This window comes from Castor canadensis, chromosome 14, assembly GCF_047511655.1.
Source record: "Castor canadensis chromosome 14, mCasCan1.hap1v2, whole genome shotgun sequence".
In the NCBI taxonomy this organism is placed as follows: domain Eukaryota; kingdom Metazoa; phylum Chordata; class Mammalia; order Rodentia; family Castoridae; genus Castor; species Castor canadensis.
Window position 1 is genome coordinate 64,458,979 of NC_133399.1, and position 27,027 is coordinate 64,486,005.

General features: G+C 38.6%; 1 long non-coding RNA gene across 5 annotated transcripts in view; it reads right to left on the reverse strand.

The window, feature by feature from the left end:
* Positions 1–27,027, reverse strand: part of LOC141416876 (uncharacterized) — a 163,750-nt gene that overhangs the window by 127,228 nt on the left and 9,495 nt on the right. For 2 of the 5 annotated variants that reach the window (XR_012441450.1, XR_012441451.1), the window contains 3 exons: positions 17,486–17,598; positions 13,913–14,080; positions 4,999–11,091 (listed from right to left, as the gene is read on the reverse strand). This is a non-coding gene — a long non-coding RNA (uncharacterized lncRNA). Of the gene's footprint in view, positions 1–4,998; positions 11,092–13,912; positions 14,081–17,485; positions 17,599–27,027 lie in introns of those variants that run through there. The other 3 variants (XR_012441453.1, XR_012441452.1, XR_012441454.1) reach the window with 2 other exon arrangements.

Sequence of the window (27,027 nt, forward strand, 5' to 3'; positions counted from 1 at the left end):
TTTAGTTCAGGTTTTGGCAGAGACATGTTTCTTTTAATTTTTGGCCTTCAAAATTCTAGTTTAGGAATAAACATCTGTTCCTTTTCAGTTTTCCACATAAAATGGGTAAATTTCTTCAAGTTGTAAGTGAGGGTTATAGACACTGGGTACTGCTTCTAGGAAGACTGTGAACTTTCAGCAAACATATTATGTGAATTCTGGGAAGGGAGATCTGACAGCATGATACACCACACCCTTCAATCTGAACGAAGGTTCTTTTACTTTTTGTTTCTTTTGATAATCTGTAATTTTAAAATTTGTATTTCTAATTTTTTGGTGGTACTAGCGTTTGAACTCAGGACCTTGCACTTAATAGGCAGGTACTGTATCACTTGAGCCATGCCCACAGTCCTGAACCAAAGTTCTTATGTCTACTTATACTTCAGCTAGAGAGTGATGGAAAGAACACGATACCTTAGTATCTAAATGTTGTACTTAAATACCTCTCTTTGGAATACTTGTTGAGTGCCCTTACAAATTTTAAACTCTTTTCATTGCTTTATAGATATTAACAAAGCAAATGGATCCTTTCTACAAGACCAAAACCTCTTAATAGAAAATTATAAATCATCTCTACTCATCTATACTGGAAGCCTCGTAAAACATTTGAAAAATAGTTATAATATACTATGTGCCTTTCTCCAGCCATAGTCTTTGGAGGAAGTCAACAAAACTTGAAAAGTTGCAGCTACTGAAATATAATAAAAGGTAACCTCACCTTTTTTGCAAATACCTTAACTATTTAGAAAATCCAATCTCTATTATTAATTTTTTCTTCTTTCTGCAATAATAGCAATATTCATGAAGACATCGCTAAGCATGTCTGATTCCAATGGAATATCACAACCATTGAATCTAGGTAACAATGGCCCTGCCACTTATGATAAAAAATAACTATGAATTGGGTCTAATCTCACACAAAGGTGCAAAAGCCAGATAACAACCATACCACCTGAAAAATCTACAAAAATATTTTGTTATAGAGGATTTTAGGTAAGTTTTTTTTCCTCCAGTCTACCTTTTATTTATTTATTTATTTATTTTTATCAATATGGGGGTTTGAACCCAGGGCTTCATGCATGTTAGGCAAATACATTACCATTTGAGTCATGCCCCCAGTACTTCTGCTTTTAGTTTGCTTTTCAGATAGGGTCTTGTGATTTTGCCAAAGGTAGTCTTGGACCTCAATCCTCTTACCTCCACCTCACACCTCCTGAACAGTTGAGATAACAGGCATGCACTAACATGCCCAGCCCTCCTATCTCTTAAAGCATCATCATGGTTAGGTAAGGCAGTGCATGCCTGCATTCTTGGCCACCTGGGAGATATAGGTAAGAGGATCACAGTATGAGGCCTGCCCCTGCAAAAACACTTGAGACTCTATCTGCAAAAATAACTAAAAGCAAAAAAAAAAAAAAAAAAGGTGTGGAGCTGAGGGCATTGGTCAAGTGGTGGAGCTTCTACTTAGCAGGTACAAGGCCCTGAGTTCAAACCTCAGAACCATTAAAGAAAGGGAGGGAGGGAAGGGGAGAGGGAGGGAGGGAGGAAGGGAGGGAAGGTAGGAAGAAATGAGGAAGGGAGGGAGGGAGGGAGGAAGGAAGGGAGGGAAGGAAGGAAGGAGGAAAAGGAGGGAGGGAGGGAGGAAGGAAGGAAGGAAGGAGAGAGGGAAAAGGAGGGAGGGAAAGGAGGGAGGAAAGGAGGGAAGGAGGGAAAGGAGGGAAGAAAGGAAGGAAGGAAGGAAGGAGGGAAGGAAGGGAGGGGGGAAGGAAGGGAGGAGGGAAGGAAGGGAGGAGGGAAGGAAGGAAGGAAGGAGGGAAGGAAGGAAGGAAGGGAGGGGGGAAGGAAGGGAGGAGGGAAGGAAGGGAGGAGGGAAGGAAGGAAGGAAGGAGGGAAGGAAGGAAGGAAGGAGGGAAGGAAGGAAGGAAGGAGGGAAGGAAGGGAGGGGGGAAGGAAGGGAGGAGGGAAGGAAGGAAGGAAGGAGGGAAGGAAGGAAGGAAGGAGGGAAGGAAGGAAGGAAGGAAGGAGGGAAGGAAGGGAGGGGGGAAGGAAGGGAGGAGAGAAGGAAGGGAGGAGGGAAGGAAGGAAGGAAGGAGGGAAGGAAGGAAGGGAGGAGGGAAGGAGGGAAGGAGGAAAGAAGGAAGGAAGGAGGGAAGGAAGGGAGGAGGGAAGGAGGGAGGAGGGAGGGAAGGAAGGAGGGAAGGAAGGGAGGAGGGAAGGAGGGAAGGAGGGAAGGAAGGAAGGAAGGAAGGAAGGAAGGGAGGAAGGGAGGAGGGAAGGAGGGAAGGAAGGAAGGAAGGAAGGGAGGAAGGGAGAAGGGAAGGAAGGGAGGAGGGAAGGAAGGAAGGAGGGAGGGAAGGAGGGAAGGAGGGAAGGAGGGAAGGAGGGAAGGAAGGAAGGGAGGAAGGGAGGAGGGAAGGAAGGGAGGAGGGAAGGAAGGAAGGAAGGAGGGAAGGAAGGAAGGAGGGAAGGAAGGAAGGGAGAGGGAAGGAAGGAAGGAAGGGAGGAGGAAAGGAAGGGAGGAGGGAAAGAAGGAAGGAAGGAGGGAAGGAAGGGAGGAGGGAAGGAGGGAGGAGGAAGGGAAGGAAGGAGGGAAGGAAGGGAGGAGGGAAGGAGGGAAGGAGGGAAGGAGGGAAGGAGGGAAGGAGGGAAGGAGGGAAGGAAGGAAGGAAGGAAGGAAGGGAGGAAGGGAGGAGGGAAGGAAGGAGGGAAGGAGGGAGGGAAGGAGGGAAGGAGGGAAGGAGGGAAGGAAGGAAGGGAGGAAGGGAGGAGGGAAGGAAGGAGGGAAGGAAGGGAGGAGGGAAGGAGGGAAGGAGGGAAGGAGGGAAGGAAGGGAGGAGGGAAGGAGGGAAGGAGGGAAGGAAGGGAGGAAGGAAGGAAGGAAGGAAGGAGGGAAGGAAGGGAGGAGGGAAGGAAGGAGGGAAGGAGGGAGGGAAGGAAGGGAGGAGGGAAGGAAGGGAGGAGGGAAGGAAGGGAGGAGGAAAGGATCACCCTTGTGCCACACACTGGTGTCTAACCACACTGGTGTTGAACATGATCTCAGGAATAGCATATTACTTTAGCAGGTAACATAAAGGACTAAGAAATACAATTAATAGAGTCAGTCAATTTATAGCTAGTGAGGAGCCTAAAGTAAGATCTCTGCTCAAACTGCATTTGCTGGATATCAACTGAATAACTCAAGGCCCAACCACAGAACAGAAAATCCCAGAGTCCCTGGGAAAACTCCAGAGAAGAGCTTCTATGATGGCATTTGCAAGAGTCACCTGGTGAACTGTTCAAACAGTTTTAGGGCCTATCCTCTAGAATTCTAACTTAGTTGGTAAGTGGGCATTATGAATCAACAGTTCTAATAAGCACAGAGGGGGTGCAAATACTACTGCTCTGAGGAACACACTTTGACAACGACTGCCTCACTGGTACTGAGTCAGAACTGTATTTTACTAAATTTACAGGTGATCTGCACACACAGTAAAACTTGAGAAGTGCTGGGCCCTGGTGGCTCATGCCTATAGTCCTAGCTACTCAGGAGACAGAGATCAGGAGGGTCAGGGTTAAAAGTCAGCCTGGACAAACAGTTTATGAGATCCTATGTCCTAAGCATCCAACACAAAAAAGGGCTGGTAGAGTGGCTAAAGTGAAAGAGTGCCAGCCAAGTAAGCATCAGGCCCTGAGTTCAAGCCACAGTAACACAAAAAAGAAAAAAAAAAAAAAAAACTTGAGAAACACTGATCCCAGGGATAAGTAAAGTATTTTTCTTCCTCTTATTCTCTGACATTAGGAAAAAGAAATGACAAAAGGGAAGACATTTTCAAAAGAACCATACCTTAGTGTTTAAATTATACATTGTGTGAAACAAAAATTTTTGGCCACTGTGTTCACCTTCTTCAACGAAGTATCATTCTCTTCTTCTCTTACCTCTCCACCCTTACTCTACCTCACCTAGGGTTCACATCACTTGGTATCCTGTTTGGACTTCATGTCCATATGTCATGGAAGATACGAGTATATCAAGCCATTGGCAGTGGGAAATGCCTGAGTTCACATGACTAATAACTTCCTACTTGCTGATTCACACTACTGTAGATTCAGCAGCTCTGGCAGCAAAATAGCTTACCTGATAATAAGCTGTTGGAGACAAGAGCCCTAAGCCTAATCACAAACTGCAGAAATCTATAATCAACTACCAAACTTCATCCATTCTACCACAACGACCCATTTTTCCCCTTGACTAACTTGCCTAACACTACCAGAAAAACCTCACCTCACCAGTTAGTTCCATATAATAAGCCTTTTACTAATCTAAAACATGACATATACATGAGTAGATTTCAGATCTGTTAAGTGCCAGAAACAAAGGAAGACACTGAAAACACTGAACTCAACCCTTAACTGGGCTTAGTGGTACACTGCTGTAATTCCAGCTCTCAAGAGGCTGAGGGAGGATTGTGAGTTTTAGACCAGCCTAGGCTACATGGGGAGACCCTGTCCCAAAAAAAAAAAAAAAAGAAAGAGAAGTTTGGGGAGGAGGAGCGGGGGAGAGAAGAAGAAATGTGAAAAGAGGGAGACAGAGAGGGAAGAGGGAAGGTGAGAAAAAGGGAAGAAGGACACACTGAGCTCAGTCCCATTTTTCTTGAGATATTTAGTGCTCTGGAGCAGGGGGGCAAAAATCACTGGACAGAGAGCACAGAACCAAGGTTCTAACACTGGTCTTTTGTTTTCCTTCCTTTTCAATTTTTTGAGACAGGGTGTTCATATGTAGCTCAGGCTGACCTCAAACTCTGGATCCTACTGCCTCCACCTCCTTAAATGCTGGAAGTTCAGGCATGTAGCACCACACAGGGGTAATGCCAGTGGTTCTACCTTGAAAACCTTGGAGCAATTCAGTTGGCCTCCTTTATTCCTTTTCTTTCAAAAGGAGACTATGCTATCATTAAGATACTCCCCTGTGTGTGAGTCTATGTTAGGCCAGGTATTTATGCACTTGGAAAGCCAAACAGCTGGTGTGCAGCAAACAGAAAGTAAGGATCTTGGTGACACTAAGGAGCTGCATTGCCACAATGCACACAGCATCCTCAGCTCCAGTCAGCATCAGTACCTCCAGCTGACCAGCAAACGAGCAGAAACTGGTAAGATTTATTCATGTGGGCATTCTTCCTATTAAACCAAAGTCTTCCATGAATACCTCTCAGATGCTAAAATCAGCATTTCTACCCATAGGGATCAGGGGTTAAACTACGACCTATGGGGTTAGAGCTACACCCAAAAAGTCTGCATGGAAAGCAAAGGTCTTCCCCGCCCTCTTTCCTACAACATCCTGCAGGTTTTTCCTAGAGGTAAATCATAAACTTTCTTTTTTTTGAAGAGATGGGGGTAATTACATGTAGAAACATCTTATAAGAGTTGCCTAAACATGCTCCCTTCGAAGACCGCAGAGATTTTATATTAAAAGAATCACCAATGTCAACTATGTCTCAATGATGGGTTTAAAGGAATATTAAGAGCAGAAAACTAGAGGAAGCCTTTTGTTTGTTTATTTCTAAACAACTACGTGAATCTTGAAGAAATGGGTATCTGTCATTTGCTTTCCCAGCAATGATATCCTCTTATCTGGTAAGAGCAACAATTTTTATCTGAGAACCACCTCTGACTATCTTAGTCCATAGACCCAAGTCTTTGGCCCCAAAGTCATACATTTTCCTCTAAGAATTACATGCTACTGCATGAATCTATTTATATAGATAATCAGAATGAACAATTAAAATCTGAAATTAAAGGAAAAAAGCATGAAACACTCTTTTCTTATTTTGCTTTAATGATACTCCCACAAAGCTAATGTAGTTGAAACCTTTAAAGAACTTGTATGATCCTCCTCTCAGGAAGAAAGGCAGGCATCATGTGCAAACATGATGTTTTATAGCGGTCAAGATAAACAAAATAGCCAGAGCTTTCTTCTAAGTATTGGGAAGAAAGCAGATAGAAAAAATGTACAACTTGGGCAGGTTAAGCAGTAGCTGTTTCCTTATTCTGAGAACTCTGATTTCTATTCAGATGTCATGGCTAAACAAAAAAAAAATTGCATTTTCTCAGTCTTCCTTGACTGGAGTTGTAGTCATATGACTATATTTGGGTCAATGATCTATAAGATTAAGTGTTTACTGGTCTTACTTGTGGTCTTACACAAGGCTCTCTGTGAAAAGGTCAGACTTAATGAAGTGAAGGTCTCTCCTTTGACCTTGACCTGTTCTGAAAATTCTGTTGATGGGGAAAGAAGTCTTATTAACTCAACACTCCATTCCAATAAACTATGAATGCAAGGAATATGAGAAATAAAGCACAAATAACAGATAATCTTGCCAACAATATTAAATGATTTCTCACTCATACACTGTAGTTAAGTCACAGCACTCATAATGGAGGTCCCTGGGTCCTAACCAATGAAAAGACTTTTTCATGTCATCGTTCCCCTCATGACTGTTTTTCAGAGGACTATAAGGCATTCAGGGTGTGGCAGGAGTTCACGCTTTCACAGTTATCTATTCTGTTGATAAACCATCTTTTTGTCTTATTAATCAAGCCAATCTCAAGGCTGTAGTATAGTCAGGTCTTCAGAAATTTCTGGTGAAAACAGGAAGCTGTACTAATATTAAAAGTGAATAAACATTTTCATCTCTTCCTTTCATCTTTAGTTGATATGATGCTTGCTAAACAAGCCAAATTTGGGGATGAAAAGATACATTGCTTTATGACAATTTTTATTTGACTAAAGGAGAGAAGACCCATACTAGAACCCCATTTCTTTTAACTATACAATTACATTCATCTGGATTCCCATGAAATCTTTCACTTCAGTTAGCATAAGACTTGGGGTGAGCAGGTGCTAAGTCAATACTTATTAAGGGGATTTGACCATACCAACACATCGGATGAACATTATGGAAAAGTTAGCTCTGCACTAAAAAGAAAACTTCAGCAAAGATTCTCCTGAAACAGATTTTTAACATGGTCTTATTTCCAACTGAAAAAATGTAGCCTTGCTAACTGAAAATGCATCCTTCCTCACATCACTAGCATTCTGTAAATGGTCATAAATCACAGTTGGTCTTTGTCATGAGAGAAACTGTGTGTGTCAGCTTGAGCTTGTCTGCCTTATAACACAGTGCAAGGACAAAGTCAAATAGATCTTTATGTGCTTAGGAAGGAATCACTGCGGTGAAGAAGCTGGGAAGTATCAGAGGAGGAAAATTATGTCTACATCATACCTTTCTATAACAGTAGGCTCCAGACTGGATATCAGGGTGGGATTATCTGCCCAAAGCACTGCAGTGACAATGCCAATATATGTGTTATCTGGGGCTGCATCTCTTTTTTGTAGTGAAATGACTGCTAGACATTCAAAAGTCTTACAATTCTACCCATTACTTTAATGGGTAGACCACTGAAAACAGGAAAGAGAATTCAAGTTTTAAGAAATAGATAAAGTAAGAAAATAGATATATGTCTTGCATTTCTCTTCTACATACATTATGGCAATTTGCAAAGTTCAAATAAATTACAGAAGGATCACAGGTATTGTCAGTTAATTCTAACCTCACATGCCTTCTGAAAGCCCCTAGAAGACAGGGAATCATGCACCACTTCTTTGGGATTAGTGACATTGCCAAACACTGAAAGTAGAAACTCAACCTCTGGCTCACTGAGCCAGCCTCCCTTCCAAGCAAAAAGAGGCCTTCTCAAAGTAATTCCCTATCAACACTGTTTAGAAAAACATCATGTATATCTTTGCGAAACAGTTGGGAGTTGGTGGGCAGATGATATAGGATAGAAACTAACTTGAAATGAGATCAGTATAGAGGATCAGAAATGTTCACTTTTGGCTAATACTGGAGTTTTCACCAAATCTCCAAGTAGTTAATATAGCTTTACTAATTAAGATGTGTAACTCACATACAACTAAGACCACACTTATAACAGATTGTTTCTTTGAGAAAGAAATTAAAACTACCAAAGATTTACCAGCTGCAGGATTTCAAATGCAGTTATAGGAGCCTTGGTCTCCAATGATTCAATTTACAAAGAAAAATCTCCCACACAGCCCACACCGTAGACAAGAGGACATATATACCTTCTGTTTCAGCACACTCTAATTTTTGGATGAATGACCTTGAATTCTGGCTTTGCTTTACAACCAACAGCTTACCAGAGAAAACTTCACAGAGTTGGAGCCTATTTTTTAATACATTAAAATACACAGTTCAAAGTTAAGCTATATGGGAAATTAATTTATCTATTATCATGGTGCAAACTAAAATGTATTATTCTAGGAACCCTGACTTCACTGTCACTAAATTATTTGCATGGTGTCAATGGTTTTCATACTGGCAGGTGTGGAATATTTAAAATAATGCCTCCTTCCAATCTACCATGCAGACATGTCTATATACCCTCCAAGGGGCAGTGTGGTATTAAGAAGGATCCCTGGGCTAGAACCTGGACAATTTTAGTCTCAGTTCTGCAACTACCTTGCTGGAGACCTTTGAAAAACTGTACAACTGCTCTAGGTTTAAGTTTTTCTCATTGACTTAATAAATAAACTTTATTTGAGATGATGTGTGTACTTTCCACCAAAGATACAGTAGTTCCATTTCTTTCTCCATAAGTATGGACCCCTGTGTAAGGGCTGATGACACCCTATCACAGTGAGCCCTTCGGAAGTCCTCATTTGCTAGCACTGGAAAAAACCTCTTTCCTCTACTTGTTAAAGACTCAGTGAGAATAAGACTTTCTTCTCTCTAGTACACAAATAAATTCTGTCACCCTATATACACTTTGGCACATAATAAGCACTCAATAAATAAATATTTTTGAATGAATAAATTACATTTCAATCTTTACATAAAATTTGAGGATCCATTAATACTTTTTTCATTTTACAGCTAAAGGGATTGAATATTGACTTAAATACTCTCTATAAAATCAGGTGATTGGTCCCCTCCAACTCCTTATCTCAGCAATTTTATGATCCTTACCATTCTAACAGTTTATCATTGCATTACTAAATAATTGCTACTCATACTTACTGTTCATTGGTTAAAAAATAACAAGATACTCAAACTATAAAGTATACTTGCTATTCCTCTATCTTTAAGAAAAATAAGACACTTGAACTTTAAAAAAGCAGAATGGCTTATTCACAAGAAAATTTATCCTCATGTATATACAGAAATAATATAAATTAGGTTATTCCTAAGAAATTATCCCAAGTAATTTCCCCAGTCTAAATTTCCATGTACTTTTCACTAAATAAGAAGTAAAATAAGTGAATTATCAAGAGTGGTATTATAGCTGCCAGGCATGGTGGTACACCCCTATAATCCAAGGTACTTGTGAAGTGGAGATAGGAGGATAATGTTCAAGTCCAGTGCAGACCCCCCCAAGAAAAAGAAAGTTATCCAGACCCTATCTCAAAAACAAACAGGTGCAGTGGCACACCTTGCATCTACTTAGTTGGGAGGCAGGGATAGGAAGATCACAGTTTGAGACCAGCCAGAAAAAAGTTATCATGTCTCTATCTGAAAAACAAACTAAACAGCAAAGGGGTTAGTTGGGATTCAAGTGGTCAAGTCCTTGCCTAACAAGCATGAGACACTGGTTTCAATCCCCAATGACAAGAGATAGAGAGAGAGAGGGAGAGAGAGAGAGAAAGAAAGAAAAGAAAATTAAATGAAAGCACGGTATTAAAAATACTTTCTTAAATCATTTCTTCAACAAAACTTGGACTATTTCACTTTAAGTGAAGCAAGGTCATCATGCCTAGTATCTTTCAGAAGAGAACTGTGGGTGTTTAGCTAGGACCCCAAATGGAAAGAACCCAGCTAGCTACAGCAAATGTCACTAGGCTCCATTGGCTCTAGCCTATTATTTTCACACACTGGCAGTCCTAAATGTCTTTCACAGACCTCCCGTTACAAAGCACTAGACCAGCTGTGCTGAATCACAAATTCATGTCTACACAACAACTGCCTCCTCATAGGTTTCCTTCATATGACGCATTCCCAAACTTAGCACCTCATCTCACTCTGCCCTCTCCATAAGCAGCTCCTCCCTTGCTGCTAAAGGAAGCCTGTGTATTGCACACTCGGTAGGTATGGTATTCTGTGACATGAAAAGGGATCTCCAAGATTTGTTTTAATTTAGTAACATCAATTCTCTACACTGAGAAGTGTTGAGAGAAAAGCCATTAAGCTTTAAGTGGCAGAACGAGAATGTACAAACAGGCCAGACATCACATGGAATGCTGTTACTGGCATACACAGCAAGTTTAAGAGAGAGAACAGGTGGTTTATATGTAAGGCATCACTACGGTACATAGAATGTCTATTTCAACATACCTCACCATTCCCCCATTTCAAAATCCAACATGACGTCCTAGTGTACTTTGAAACTAGGGCAGTTTATGACAGAACAGTCATAAGTGATGGCGACACAACGGCCATCAATTTGTTATTAATACCCAAAAGTATAAAATTCCCCAAAGTAACTAAGAAGTTTCATTCTTCCACAGGGAACCAGAAGTAGGTTCAGGAGAAGATTTCTGTAGAAAAATGGCCCCGCCTTAGACAGCACCTACAATAAACATGTTTATGAGCAAACACAGTATCAGAAAAGCACACTGTGAGTCTTAGAAACAACATATGCCTCATTTCATGGGGGTTGCTATGGTGCGAGACATTCCTTTTTTACTGCATTTCAGAGAAATAACTGTAAAAGGAGGTCTATACCAGCACATAACACAATAAACAACAGCATCAACTTCTGTACCCTTGTTGTAAAGTTTCCCTCTGCTTTAATTGAAAATGGAAATTTTAAAGTCATGTGCGTTTTCTCAAATTAATTTGGGACAAATTCTCTTCCAAGGCAGATTTCTGTATTTACCATCCCCAGGCAAGTTCCAATGATTACAGAACTTACATACCATATAAATCAAGGATTCTCCCCAGCAACTCATAGAAGAGGATGAACTACTTCTTGTTTTCCAAGAGATTTGGAGTCACTCTGCAGTGAGAGAGGAATTATCATGCAAAGAAACACAGGGAGCCTAGATACAGAGCAGCCATGGGAAGCACTATGACCTAGAGATCGGCCAGGGCCTCTCCAAATACCTACACCAAAAATGAACAAAAACAAGAAACAAGTATGTGACACACTTCACATGACTTCCCTGAGCTTAAGATTTAGGTACTTATTCAACCTAGTTTATATCTTCAGAGACTCTTTTGAAAGGTGGAGGTTTCTGTTTCTGCATGCCTTTCCACACGGGGTCATCTCCTTCTCACTGACAGGTCAGGCCCATATAAGTAAAATCTAATTCACTTAAAAATACATGCATGACAACAGTAGCATCCTTGTCACAGAATCTTCATCCATAGCAAGACAAGATGAATTTGGGAGTTTCCTTTTCTATTTTCCCATTCTGTCAAAACACAGGCTTAGTGGTATTGCTACTTCCTTAGTCTATTTCCTTCTCAACAGAGATAGTGAGACAGGAGTCAAACAGAGTTGGAATTACATCATTATATGCTACCCAACTAGATTATTTATATATACATTTATAGAAATATCTGAGGCTTGTATATTCAGTACAAACTCCAAATCACCTTTAATAGCAGTTATAGCAGGATGATTGCTGAAATGCTACTAGAAATTATCAAATATGCGAAAACTAACTCACTTGAATAGAAATCATCAGAGTTTTACCAGACTCATTTTAGAAATTCTCCTGTATCTCCACAGGAAGAATGAAAATACATTTATGGGGTAATTTCTAGAATGAGTTTCAACTACTTAGTATTGCTAGTCTGAAGTATATTCACAAGCAATAGAAACAATGAACCCCAAAACTATATTCATCTCTATAGGGAAGGGATAACTTTACATGTTTTTTTGAAAAATTAACCAAACCAGCACATTAAGTCCCAAGAAGATTTTTAGAGAATAACTGAATTTTAAAAAACCCACTTTAACTTACTAAGAATGAATGGTTCATATTACTTTTCTTACATACAACATATTTATAGAATAGAAACAGATCTATTTTAACTCTAATCTCCATGACTTCCCACTCACTTACTGATGAGATAGATAAGATTGATCCTATTTTTCACCTTTCAGTTTATTCTACACTGAGAAACAATACTCATCATTTTCTTATGCTAATTTGCCTCTTCTTTGTGCATTCATCCACTAAATAAGCACCTACTACCTACTGCCGTCAGAAGTATACACGGTTCTCAGGCTCTTTGCTGGCTTTCCTTTCTTGCTCCAATCTCTAAATGCTACAATGTCCCCAGGACTCAGGCCTCAGTTTCATTCTCAGGCATCCTACACTACCTTGTTTGGTGGATTCACAGTCTTTTGGTTTAGTTTGTATCTATTATATGCTGATTGCTCCTATATTTAATGTTTTCTAAACTCTGGATTCATATATGAAATAGCCTACTGTCATCTGCCATTGGATGTCTTATAGAATCTCACATTCCCAGCAGAAACTCTAGATCTTGTCTACCAATCGTCTTGTTTCCACAGCCTTCGCTATCTCAGTTGATGATAGCTATAAACCTGAACTTGTCCTTGATACACCCTTCCATCACATTCCACAGCCAAGCTGTCAGCAACCCTTTTTGGCCCTATCTTCAAATGCAATGTATCCAGACTCAAATGACTTCACATCACTCACTCTGGTCACCTGGTCTAAGCCAAAATGACTTCACATCACTCACTCTGGTCACCTGGTCTAAGCCACATCGTCTCTCTTGGACCCCTCCAGTAGGATGTTTCTATGCTCCCAGCCTAGGCTCCCTTCAGTCTATATTCACCATTGTGACCACAGCATCCTTACACACTCTCCTTGTAGTTGTCCTTGAGCAGTCTCAGAATTTCCCTGCCTTAGGAAATTTAAAGTGAATGCTCCCTCTGCCTCCAACACAATTTCCTCAGTTATTCATGTCATTAACTCATTAAAGACATGGATCTTTACTCAAATCCTCTTAATGAGGACTGCTCTGATACACTGTTCATTTTTGTTGTTGTTGTTTTTCTTTGGTGGTACTTGGGATTGAACTCAAGACCTCAGGCTTACTAGGCAAGCACTCTACCACTTACAGACACACTCCAGCCCTTTTGCTTTTAGTTTGTTTTTTGGATGGGGTCTCCCAGTTTTGCCTAGGCCCAGTCTTGGACCACAATCCTCCTACCTCTGCCTCGACTGTGATTACAGGTGTAAACAACTTCTCCCAGATGGTTTTTGGTCTTGATAACTTTTGCAGGGGCTGGCCTTGAACATAATCCTCTTGATTTCTGTCTTCTGAGTAGCTAAGGCTCAGCCATATACTGGCCCTTCTGATACACTTTGACATTGCAAACAATCCCCATCTCTGACATTCTCAAATCCTCTTGACTTCTATTTTTTTCCATTCAATATACTCTCTATGTACAAATATCTTCCTCCACTAAAGAATTTAAATTTTACATTGGGATGTTTTTGTCTATTGATATGACCCAAATGCTCCAAAAAAAAGTTGACACATAATAGGTGCTTAATAAGTATTTGTTGAATGACTTAGCAAATCAAAGTACAGAACATTACCACCTTCAAGGATTTTCCAGGGAAATGGGCAAGAAACAAGGAAAGTAATGATTACCTGTGCATAATAAGGTCTATTATAGAGGCCAGCATGGGAAAGCTAGGCAAGAACATACAATGTACAATCTCTCTGGCATTTTTTTCTAAACAAGGTGGCTTTACTTACATGAACTCTATTGAACAAATACTACTGAGGTCAAAGAACAGTAATGATGTGTAAATTGGAATATTTACCCCATTGGTTTCTCAATTTTCTCATTCACCTGGTTTTATCTGAACAGGTATTAGAAGCAGACAGCATGCAGGTGCTGAGAAGGTTGCTGTTTCACTAGTCTCCTGGGAGGGCAGAATACTGGCCATCAGAGACGTTCAAGTCCAAACCCCAGGAGCTGTGCGTGGGTTCTGTAACAGGGCAAACGGGAAGTAAGGTTGCAGTTGGAATGAAGATTGCTAATCACTTGACTTTAAAGTAAGGAAGCTATCTTGAATTATCTGGGTGGGTCAATATCATCACAAGGATGCCTGTAAATGGAAGGAAGAGACAAACAAAAAGAGTCAGGGAGAAATTAAAGACAGTACTGTGCTGGTTCTGAAAAGAGGAAAAGGGTGGAGAGATAAACCAAGGAACACAGGTACCCTCAGAAGATGGAGAAGGCAGGAAAAGACTCTTCCCTGTAAGCTCAGAAGGGAAGATCGTTCTGATAACATCTTGATTTTACCAGAGTAAGAACTATTTCAAGTGTACACACCTGTAATCCCAGCACTTGTGAGCCTGAGGCAGGAGCATCACAAGTTTAAAGCCAGCCTGGGTGACATAGTAAGACTATCTCAAAAAAAAAAGGGGGGGGGACAAAAGCCAATAACAAAATAACTATTTCTGACCTCTAACCTCCAGAACTGTGAGACAAAAATTTGCACTGTTCTAAGCCAAATTTGTGATGATTTGTTACATCAACAATAGAAAGTTAACACACCTAATGAATGCCTAACTATACCAAGTTCATTACAATTTTAAACAATATGGAAAAATAAAGTGAAAACTACCATTCGTCTCTTCTTGTTCACCCAAATTCAATCTTCAGAAGGTTAAAACTTTGGTTAGTCTATGTCTGTATATTGCACACAGTTGTAGCACTGTGTAAATTAAAATAGATTTATGGTATATATAGTTGTGCATGCTGATATTTCCATTCTATGATATTACAGACTTTTTTCTTTTCAGTATACAAAGGTTGCCTCATTATTTTAATGCTACTTTGACTTCATCCATTTGGGATGTTGTCACAAATTATCATAGGCCAAGTAGCTTATAAACAGCAGCACTTTATTTCCCAATCTGGAAACTGAGAAGGCCAAAATCAAGGTGTCAATAGATCCAGTGAGGACTCACTTTCTAATAGATGGGTCTTCCTCACTGCGCCCTCATGTGGTGGGAGGGGCAAACAAGCTTCCTCAGGCCCCTTTTATAAAGGCACATCCCGTTCATGAGGCTACATCCTTAAGACTTAATCACCTGCCAAAAGCTCCACCTCGTGATAACATCGTATCAGGGACTAGGTTTTCATGTAGAATTTGGGGAGGACACAAGCATTCAACCCACAGCACACACAGCCTTTAGTTGTAAAGCTGTAAAATAACAGACTTAACCACTTCCATCCTCAATGTACATTTGTGTCTAATTGTACTACTTTTAAAAACAAAAAATATTTTAGAAAGCTTTTATAAAAGTTAAAGGGATGGAGCAAATATCATGGATATATTTTGTATACATGTATGAAAATAGAACAATGAAATCTGTTGAGATTGTTCTCAGAAGACTGAAGGAGGTATAAAGGAAAATGATGGAGGGGATGAATCTAATAAAGATACGCTGTAAGTACAAATGTAAATATCACAATGAAACACCCCTGTACAACTAATACATGCCAACAAAACTGAAAAAAAAAAAAAAGGTAAAAGGATGGTGACAGATGCAGTGCAGATGACATGGAAGAAACATTACTGGAACAAAGATTCAGGGATAAACTTCTTGGCTCAGTCATTGGGATTGTTGTCATAGGATGTTCTTGTGTGAGCCCTTCAGGAATGGGAATTGTCTTCACTGCGCAGAATGCTGGACCCAAGGAGAGGAAGGGACAGCCTCACCCACTGACCAAGAGAGGTGGAATATAAACACCTGGCCATGTTGACATGATGAACCATTTCAGCTCTTGCTCCCTATTGGCTGAAAAGACATCTTGACTCATTCCTCTGTCCAATCCTGATGCCTCCTCCTCTCTTCCATTGTCTGGTTTTCAAGGGCATTCACTAAGATTCTACACACTAAACCCTGTTCCTCCCTCAGGACCCAAATGACGAAACTTTGCCTCTTCATTATAAATAGTCATTACTCTATTATGTTCTCTGCACCAGAAATATAATCAAAGATAATTTCTGTGAATCTATCTGTAAAATCATACAGTGCTATACTCAGAGATTAACAATGTGTCCTCTTTTGTTTACAAAGACCCTGACTACCTCATGCTGTCTTCTTGTTCTTTTTTCTTTAGTGCACGAAGGAAAAGCTTTTCTGTCCAAAAACAAATCTAAACCACTCAGGTAACTGGCATTTTTTTCTGTCTCCACCTAGAGAAGCATCTTTTTCCTATGCTATCACTTAAACTAAATTTAGTTGCATCCTTTTATTTAGGAACATTCCTCTCTCACAACAAAGCATTAAGTCCTAATTTCATAAGTAGATCTAAAAAGGGAATATCCTGAAGACCTTTCCTAAAAAGGAATTAAAGGTGGCCAATTTGGCACAGAAGTCTTTAAGAAACATTGTGACAAAGACAAAGTCAAATATTAACAATTTACTGAACATAAAATCCCATTCAACTAAAAAAACAACTCTTCCTAAAACTCTAAGGTATTAACCAATAGAATAACACAGAAAAAATAAGTGTCAGAGAAAGACGTCAAAATGTCATGTTTTTATTTTAGAAAAATGCTTTTTATTATCATTGAAATGAGAATTTTAAAAGAAAAAGAAAACTGCCATCAGTTTCTTAATAACATATCATTTATTTGTAAAAGTCAACACAAAAAAACAAGAATTTCATCAGTGCCAGCAGCAGATTCCATTCCATTTTTTTTCTAAATGCTAAATGACACAGGCAGCAATAAAATGTTCTGAGAAAGAAATACGCCACAGAAGGATGTGACAATCTTGATAAATGATGATAAATGGTGATGTAGAATAGCAGTTTGTAAGCAGTTATGTTCAAAAACATGTATTTTAATAATAATTTTTGCCAAAAATAATTTTAGGGAGGTATTTTATATAAAATTCTTGACAAACAAAATTGATACTTCATTAAAAGTTAAAATGGAAATGTAATTAGCCTTAATAAGACTGATTTTATATCCAATCAGTTCCTCAAATTGTTAAAGATAGTTATCACCTAACCCAGAAATTCCATTCTTAGGTATATACCAAAGAGAAATTAAAACACAAATTTACACAAAAACTTATATAAGAATATACATAGCACCATCTTTTATATGGAAATATAATAAAAAATTGGAAACAACCCAAATGCCCATCAACTGAAGATTTGGTAGACAAAACATGGCATACCAATGCAATGGAATATTATTCGAGAATCAAAAGGAATAAAATAATGACAAATGCTACAATATAAATGACTCTTGAAAATACACTGTCAAAAAGCCAGTCACAGACGGCTACACACTATGCTGTTGCATGTATATAAAATGTCTACAATAGGTAAATTCATAGGACCAAAAAAATAGATAAGTAGTTACCTAGCACTAGAAGTAGATGCAGAGCCATGAGGAGTAAGTGACAATGAAGATAAGGTTTCTTCTGAGGAAGATGAAAATATTCTGAAATTGCTCACAGTGATGGTTGCACCACTCTGTGAATATATAAAACCACTGAATTATACACTTCAAGCAAATAGACTGTATGATATGGAAATTATATCTCAATAAAGCTATTAAAGTGTCAGTTTAAAAGGCCAGCTATCTTGTAGCTACTTATAATGTGCAAACTTTTATAAAGTATAAATCCCTAATTACCAAATATGTTTGTTATTATCCAAAAGTCATTTCATTTCTTTTTATAAAAACATCTGCCTATTATACTATAAATACTACAAGTCGTGAAAGGAAGAAAATGCCTCTAAAATTAAATGGTGGTTTCAAAACAGATTTCTCCTTAATGTGTTTCATTTTGATACTTTGCATGTGAATTCTGCATGTTGTCCATTAGCTATGCTTAAATTTGAGTCTCCAATAGATATCTTCCCCCATCACAAAAGCACACTAACAGACCATTTCACCTTCCAGGGCAAAGATTATGGACTAAATTATTAATATGTGAGCCTGAATTTTTTTTAACGTTTTTACATTTACTTACATATGTAGACATTGTTTGGGCCACGTCCATCCCCCCACCCCAGGACCTGTTCAGCCCTCTTGTTCTCCAATTTTGTTGAAGAGAAAACATAAGAGATAATAAGAAAGACATAGCATGTTTGCTAGTTTGGGATAAAGATAGCTATGCAGAGAGATTCCTAGCATTGCTTCCAAGCACTTGTGTATTACAGCCCACACTGGTTCATCTCTGCCAGACCTCTTTGCTGCTTCCTGGTCCCCTTCCCATAGTGGCCTCTATCAGTTTAAGATTACTTTATTTGGTCCTCTACAGTGAGCACGTCAACCATGTTCAAGTTTTAGGGTTCCTTTCCTTTCCCTATCCCTCCCATGCACATTCTCCCTTTAGTGTGTGACCCATGTCCAATAATATTACTGCATTTGTTTTGGGTCTATAATCTGCATATGAGGGAGAACATGTGTTTTTTGGCCTTCTGAGCCTGGCTAACTTCACTTAAGATGATGTTCTCCAGTTCCATCCATTTACTTGCAAATGACAAAATTTCATTCTTCTTTGTGGCTCAGTAAAATTCCATTGTGTATAAATACTACATTTCCTTAATCCATTTGTTGGTAGTGGGGCATCTTGGCTATTTCCATAGCTTGGCTGTTATAAATAGTGCTAAAATGAACATGGGTGTGCAGGTCCCTTTGTAATAACCTGGGTTGTGAGCCTGAAATGAAATTTAAGAGGCAAATCTGCATGAAAAACAAGCATACTAAGTCTCATGATTTTATTTCTTAAATTTCTTTTGGTGAGAGTGGAGTTTGAACTCAGGGCCTCACACTTGCGATGCAGGTGCTCTACCACTTGAGCCACTTCTCTAGACTGTTCTGCTTTAGTTATTTTTCAGATAGGGTCTTGTGCTTTTTTTTTCTGCAGGCCAACCTCAGAGTAAGCTCCTCCTACTTATGCCTCTCACATAACTGAGACTGCAGATGTCATGATTTTTGAATGGAGTATTTTAGAGACTCATCCACTTCAGAGTTACTGAAATTTCAACATTTGAGAACCAACTCCATGAGTCTCATAATATTCTTATATCACCTTATTAATTTGGCTTACTATTTGTATTTATACCAAGTTTAAATTAATGCACTTTTTGTTTTTTTAAAAAAAACTTAGCCATATATGAAGTAATCATACAAGTAAACCGGAAGGTTTGATAGGCTACGTATGTTTTACTAATAAACTTTAAAATAAATACAGTCGGAGAAACTTATAACGCTTTTACACAAGTCATCTAAAAGCATCTAGCATAAGATCAGTGATTTATGTAGCACATATAGGGAAAACTGATTCATCTAATTTTATCTACTAATTTTACGGATGATAGTGGTTCTCAAAAGTCTGTGTACATCAGAATCCTTGGACCTGCGTTAAAACACAGATTGCTGGACCCTGTCTTAGTCTGTTCTTATTGCTGACTGGGTGGTTTATAAATACAGAAATACATTCCTTACGGCCCTGGAGGCTGGGAAGTCTAAGATAGAGCCACGAGCAGAGTCGGTGTCTGGTGAGAGATGCTCTCTGCTTCCAAGATGCTACCTCCTTGCTGTGTCATCACATGGCAGAAGAGATAGAAGGGCAAAAAGTAGCCAAGGTAGTTCCCTCCTTCTATAAAGCATGAATCCCACCTGTGAGAATAGAGCCTTCACCCTAAAAGTTCCCTCTTAACACTGTTACTCTGGGGAGTAACCTTAAACATGAATTTCAGAGGATGCACAAACATTCAAATCACAGCAGCCCCTCTCTCAAAGTTTCAGTAGGTCTGGGGTAAGGTCTAAAAATTTATATCCCTAACAGATACCCAAGTGGTTCTGATGCTGCAGGTCCAGGAACCATTCTTCAGATACCTCAGTCACTGATTTACCAAGGTTAGATCAGAACTTAAACTACAACCAAATCTCCTCTTAGATGCTCTATACTTACATGCTCTATCAAGAATGTTTAATTCTATTGAACTCTAAACTTCACTTATTCTTTTCAACACACAGAGGTTTTTTTAACCAATGAACTTTAGATCTTAGAATACTTTAACTCACCAACAGCATTAAGGGCTGGGTGTATGGCTCAAGTGGTAGAGGCACCTAGCAAGAGCAAGGCCCTGAGTTCAAATCCCATAGCATGAAACAAGAAAATAAGCAAACAAACAAATAGAAAACCAACAATACTGAGCAGAAAGTACAGAATTCAGAACATTCCTCCACACACACAACACACAGACTTCTCACAGTACGAACACACAGTGGTAAAGCTGTTGCAAACAACTGAACCTATGCTGACACATCATTATCACTCAAAGTCCATAGTTTACATTACGATCCATGCTTGGTGTTGCATGTTCTTTGATTATTGAATATACGATGTGTAATGATATGTATGTCATTTTACAATCTTATAAAATGTGTACTTTCACCACCCTAAAGATTGTATGTGTTCTATCTAGTCATCCCTCCCTCCACACTAACAACCACTGATCTTTTTATTGTTATTGTTGTTGTTTGGGCAGTACCATGGTTTGAACTCAGGGCCTCACACTTGCTAGGCAGGTGCTCTACACTTGATCCACTCCACCAGCTGCTACTAATCTTTTTAATCACTCCATAGTTTTTACCATTTCCAGAACGCCATATAGTATGTAGCCTGTCCAATATGGCTTCTTCTCCTTACTAATACGCATTTAAGGCTTATCAGTATCTTTTCGTGGCCTGTTTCTTTTTAATGCATAGTATTCCCTAGTCTGGAAGTACTGCAGTTTATTTATTCAATCACTTACTGAGGGACATCTTGGTGGCTTCCAAGTTTTGGCAATTATGAATAAATATGCTGTAATCATCCATGTGTCAGCTTCACGTGGACAAGTAAATACTAAAAAAGACAACTGTAGAATTATCTGGTATGAGTATGTTTAGTCTTCTAAAAAACTATTTTATAAAAAAAACAAGAACCTCTCCCAGCTAAGTTAGGCTCTAATAAGACCCCAGCAGGTCAGGCTCTGGTAAAATAGTCTCTTCCGAGGTCAGGTCTAGTCAAGAGAAAAAACCCGAAAGCTCCATATGTCTCAAAATGGTTCCTTTGCTGCTCCATATGCCATCAGCATGACAGATTCTGCTGCAATATTCACTATGAAGACATGATAGAACTCCTGGAGGCAAACTCATGGAAGTAGGGATCCCCTGGGATAAGCATTATCTTTAATTTTATTGCTTTAGCTTATTACAGTTGCATCGCAAACTGATATACTGTTTAGCTCCTATGTTTTGGACCTTATACTGTATGTGTTTTATGTGATTTATTTTCTTTACTCCATATGATGTTTTTGAGATGTAGCCCTGTGGTTTTTATCAATGGTTCATTGATTTCATAGCTGGATAGTATTTTATCTATGAAGAAATAGCACTCAAGATGTTTTCTAATTTTTCAGATTGAAAAAAAAACTATAAGTATATAGAAAGTTGGATAAATAGTATACAGAAGTCCCATGTATCCTTCATCCAGTTTTCCCAGTGGTTGCAAAATCAAAAGCAGCAAATTAGCTTTGGTACAATGTGTGTGTATAGTTTTATATTTTATTATATGTGCAACTTTCAACTTTTAAATTATTATGCTAATGAACAGCTCAGTTATTTCCTTTGCTCTCCTCCAATTAATAACAATTGTTCGACCTGTTAGAATGGCAAGAGTGAGACTGCTGTCATTATTACCAAATACTGATGAGAGTGTGAAACATCTCATTCACTGCAGATGGAGATTTACACGCAGATTACTAAGTGAAAGAAGCCAATCTGAAAAGGCAATGGACTATACGATTCCAACTACAGAACATTCTGGAAAAGGAGACACTGTGGGCCACTAAGGACTAGTGGTTACCAGTGTTTGGTGGGGAGCAAGAAAGGGAGGAAAGGATGAATAAGCAGAGTTCATGGGATCTTTACAGCAGTGAAACTATTGATCTGATACTAAAATGGTGAATAAGGGGCATTTATACATTTGTCAATGCACATAGAATGTTCAACACCAAGAGTAGACACTAGTGTAACTGTTTCTCCAAGTACACATCTAGGAATGATGGACCAAACGATATCTTCAACTTGCCAAGATAAAGCAAAAGTGTTTTCCAATTTGGTTGTAACAACTTATTTCTCTCCAGAAGTGTCAGTTCTCACCCACCTCTTGCAGTGCTATTATTGGCTTTAGTTTTTCAAATACGCTGGCTGAGAAACAGAGTAGCTTAAAGTTAAGTGTTCATCATCACCAAGATTGTGTAGTATCTCATGATTTGAGCCATTTGTGTCTTCTCCTTTGTGAGGTACTGTTTCAAGTCCTTTACTCACACTATGTTTGGGCTACTGATCTTTCTAATATGGATTTCATTGTTTATTATTCTGGATACTTACCCTTTTTTTACTACTATATATTATAAATATCTCCTCCCATATTAGGTATTTTCCCCTGGAGTCACTCACACTTACTATATCATTTTTAAGTTGTTCCTCACCTGAGGTCAAAGATTTTTTCCTATATATTTTCTTCTACCTTTTAGATTTTCCTTACCACCTGAGCTAATATTTTTATGTATGAGGTAAGATAGTGACCATTTATTTTCTGCCTAGACACCCAGTTGTCACTGTACTTACTAAAATGTCTTCCTTTTTTCTACCTGTCTTTAGAGCTAGGTCTTTAGAAAGAATATTTCCATAAGTGTATGTTCTGGGACTCTATATTCTCACTTGGCCATCTATTTTTCTATTTCCACATGGCCATGTTATCCTAATTGCTTCACATTTACAATAGTCTCAGTATCTGATAGGGACATCTTCCATTCTCTCTTCCTTTGCAGTTAAGAATTGACATCGTGCTCCAAGAAGGGAGGGAGGAATTTTCATTGTAGTTTCATAAAATTTCTAAAGCAATTTGAGAGAACCACATCTTTCATATGTTGGGATTTTCTATTCATAAATATTATTTCTCCATTCATTTAGACTTTCTTAAATACTTCATCTTTTAATTCTCTTTATAGAAGTCTTGCCTATTTTTATTAGTGACTCTCTAGATACTTTACCTTTTCTGATACAACTATGAATAGTATTTTATTATTTTTCAAATATTTGTAGTGGAGTACAGAAATGCAATTGATTTTATATATTGATTTTGTTTGCAGAATAATCTAACCTCTGTTATTTGTTCTAATACTTTATCTCTTCTTTTTTACCACACAGACAAAATATTCATATGATGAGTAACAGTATTGATTCTTCATCTCCAGTGCTAAAAATTCTTACTTCCTCTTCTTCTTCTCTGATTGTTTTAGCTAGAACTTCTTGTATAATGCTACACAGAAGTGTTATCTTGTTGATTAGGGTCTTTTGTCTCTGGTTTTAAAAAGGGATGCCTTTAAAATTTTACCATTAAATATCATAATTATTCAATGTTTCTATCTTTTAAGCATAGATGGCTGACTTTTGTATCATAAGTGGATTTGAGTTTTATGAAATGCATTTTCTATGTTTATTGAGATTATTATATTGGTTCACTCAATAGAAAATTTATTGAGCACTGAATACACTTTCCTATAGTGCAACACAGTGACAAAAAAAGACACAAGCCCTTGCCCTCAGGGAGATGTCTTTCTCTTAAGGGAGAATGTGCAAAAGGAATAAATTAAACGCTTAGTGTGCTATATATTGCTAGACACAAAAATACAAGAGAAGTAGAAGAAGGGAATGGATAATATTGCAGGAGGGTGTTTAGATGTTTAGAAATACATCTAAAAGTAACTAAATATAGTTACTAAATATAGCAGCACTAATGAGCCTCACTGAGACAATGACATTTGAGAGGAGACCTATGGAAGGTGAGCAAACAGACATAGACATCTGGGTAGAAGCCTTTAAGCAGAAGAAAGAGCAAGCACAAAAACAGCAAGCACTGTAAGGCAATTTAAAGTTCTGAGACAAAATTTTAAAAAGTAAACACAAATTTCTTCATAGGTTAACTGAGAAATGTAAATAATAACAAAAATTTAGTTATTTATTCTCTTAAAAATCTCACATGAATAACAAAAACAGGTGAAAACATTATATCCATCACTATTACCTAAACAGTATTCTTGACAAAATTTTTAAATAACTATTTCAATATATGTAGAATATAAAAAGATAAATAATGAACAATAATATTTCTTATGTTCAAAGTAAATGTCATAAGAAATGTTCAGCACAAGCCACACAGACCTGTCAAAATATAAATATAGACAAGGCATAAATGGAAAAACAAAACATAAACGTACAGAGCAAAATAGCATCTTTAAAATACAGAGACAGACCAAACAAGAACAAGGAAACTCTTAAATTTCGTGGTCACAAAGATGATTTATGGAACATTAGATGTTAATAAGAAGTGTTCACGCATGGGAAAAGTAGGTCCAGTGAAGTTCATCTGGTTTCTTTATGCAGAACATCTCAGAGACTTTTTCAAATGCCACTCTGAATTGTAAATTACTAAACTATTTCCAGGGGCTAGGACAAGGAGGAGCACAAGTGTGTAGCCTTTCCTATGCTAACTTAACCATGGAACCCTTCATTTCAGGCAAAACCAAAGCTCTGCTGGAGATATGCTGCCTGGGAGCTGGTAGGATCAGATGAAATACACAAAAGACTGAGTTGTTTAAAATTTGATAGACATACGAGTAAATATATAGCAAGCAAAAGGGTTTTCTGGTTGTTGGGGCTTGGGACGATGGGTTAATATATTTTTTTCTTTTATCATTGGCAGAAAGCCAGTGCAAGAATCAGATGGACTTACAAAAATGAGTACCTGGATGAACAAAAGAGAGTGAAGAGAATAAAATACTAGCACATATTTAAAGAAAAGGATATTCAGATACAAATTCTCTTCTGAAGTGAACAATCCAAATGTGCTAAAGCTGAGAGAGATAAATGCAAGGGATGTACTAGGCCTAACTGACAAAGGAAAGTAAAATAAATCACCAGACCGCAATGGTACCCAACCAGGAGTTCAGCATGATCTTGAGGACAATAAAGAATTTGTAAAGTTACATAAAGAGTCATGCAAATAGTTCAAGGATTGCTCCTACCACAGTACTGAACAAGAGTCAATAACCTAACATTCATCATGAATTTGTTAGAAGTACAGTGTATCCTGAAGGAATTTCTAATAAGTAGGAATAATAGGAGAAAAGCCATAGAGACAGCTATAGAACTTATTGCTATCTATACTAATATCCACAGAACCTATACCTGAATGGGTGGATTCTCTCTACATAAACATAGACAAATATAAAACATTAATTTTTTGGAAATGGTAAGTAAATTGAGACAGCATCTTATTCTGTTTTGTGTTGCTACAAAAGAATATCTGAGACTTGATGATTTATAAAGAAAAGAAATTTATTTCTCATCGTTCTAGCAGCTGGGAATTCCAAAAGGATACAACAGTGTGGGGTGAGGACCTTCTGGCTTCCTAACTTGGTGGAGCAGACCACATGGTAAGAGTCCAGAAGAGAACAAGCTCAGGTCTCTCTTCTTCTCTTCATAAAGCCACTAGTCCCAGAATGGGGGCTCTGCCCTCATGACCTCATTTACCCCAGTTACTTCCCCAAGTCCCCACCTCCAAATACCATCAACAAATGTATGAATTTGGCTTACATTCCAATATGCCCACTTCTGGAGGACACATTCATACCACAGCAGGCAAAAAGAAATATTTATTTAGTCTTGCAACATGCATTCAGACAATGTTCTTAAACAAAGGCTTTAGATATTAAATTCCTATCAGAAAAGATGTTCTGGCCCCGATAGAAAACTAGCATGGTGGCAGAAAACAAACAGAAGACCTAAGCAAAAATTCAAACATAGCTCATCTAGGGATTTCACTGTGAAACTAGTCTCATTTTCCTACTATTAAAAGTGGAGCACACAGTAAACATTCCGGTTTAGAAATGAGTAGTGAAATGCCAACTTGCCAGGGTAAGCAATGGCAGGTTACCCAGCCCTGAGAGGTAACGGCAAGGGTCAGAGCATTTCATCAACCATGAAAGCTCTGCTGGGGAGGCCGGCCATGTGCCAGACATCTCCAAAGGCACTCTACATGCAGAACCTTCTTCAGTTTTCACAACATCCTGCAGACATAATTACCACTTCATTCTACAAGTTGCCAGAAGAAAACATTAAAGTTTAGTGAGGAAAGTACCTTTTCCAAAGATAGCATGGGTAAATAAGTGGCAACAAGAGGTAGACACTAAATGGCAGAGCTAAAATTTGAAACCTGGCTGCTGACTCCAGAGTCCTTGTTTTTAACTACTGCACCATGGGTTCTTAAAAGTGAACACACATCCAAAACCCCTGATAGGTGTATTAAACATGATTGCTGGGCCGGAACCCCTACCATTTCTAATTAAATAGACCTGGGAGGAGTCCCAATTTGCATTTCCTTTTTTTTTTTTTCTTGTACTGGAACTCCAAACCCAGGGTCTGGCACATAGCAAGGAAGGACTTGACCACAGACCTACACCCCCAACCCCTAAATTTGCATTTCTAAAGAGCTTCTGCTGCTAAGTGGTTCCTGCTTGGAGAACCCCTATACCCAAAATGGTCTAAGCAATGGGAGATGGAATGAGGAAGAAAGAGGTTACAATAAGAATGGTCACTGGGTCCCCAGTAGGAGGACATTTTGGTGAAGAAAGTTGGCATGGATGAAAGAAAAAAAGGAAACAAAGTAATTGGAGTCAACCCATGACTGTGGAGGTCTTCTTAGACCTCAGACAGCTTAAAATTATTTAGGTGTAGTGGAAAAAGGCTGTCCCCATGCTCAGGTTCTCCCGCACCCTCTACATGCCCATCACAAGTTTTACCGACCTACAATCAGATGCCTAGAATCCCTTTCA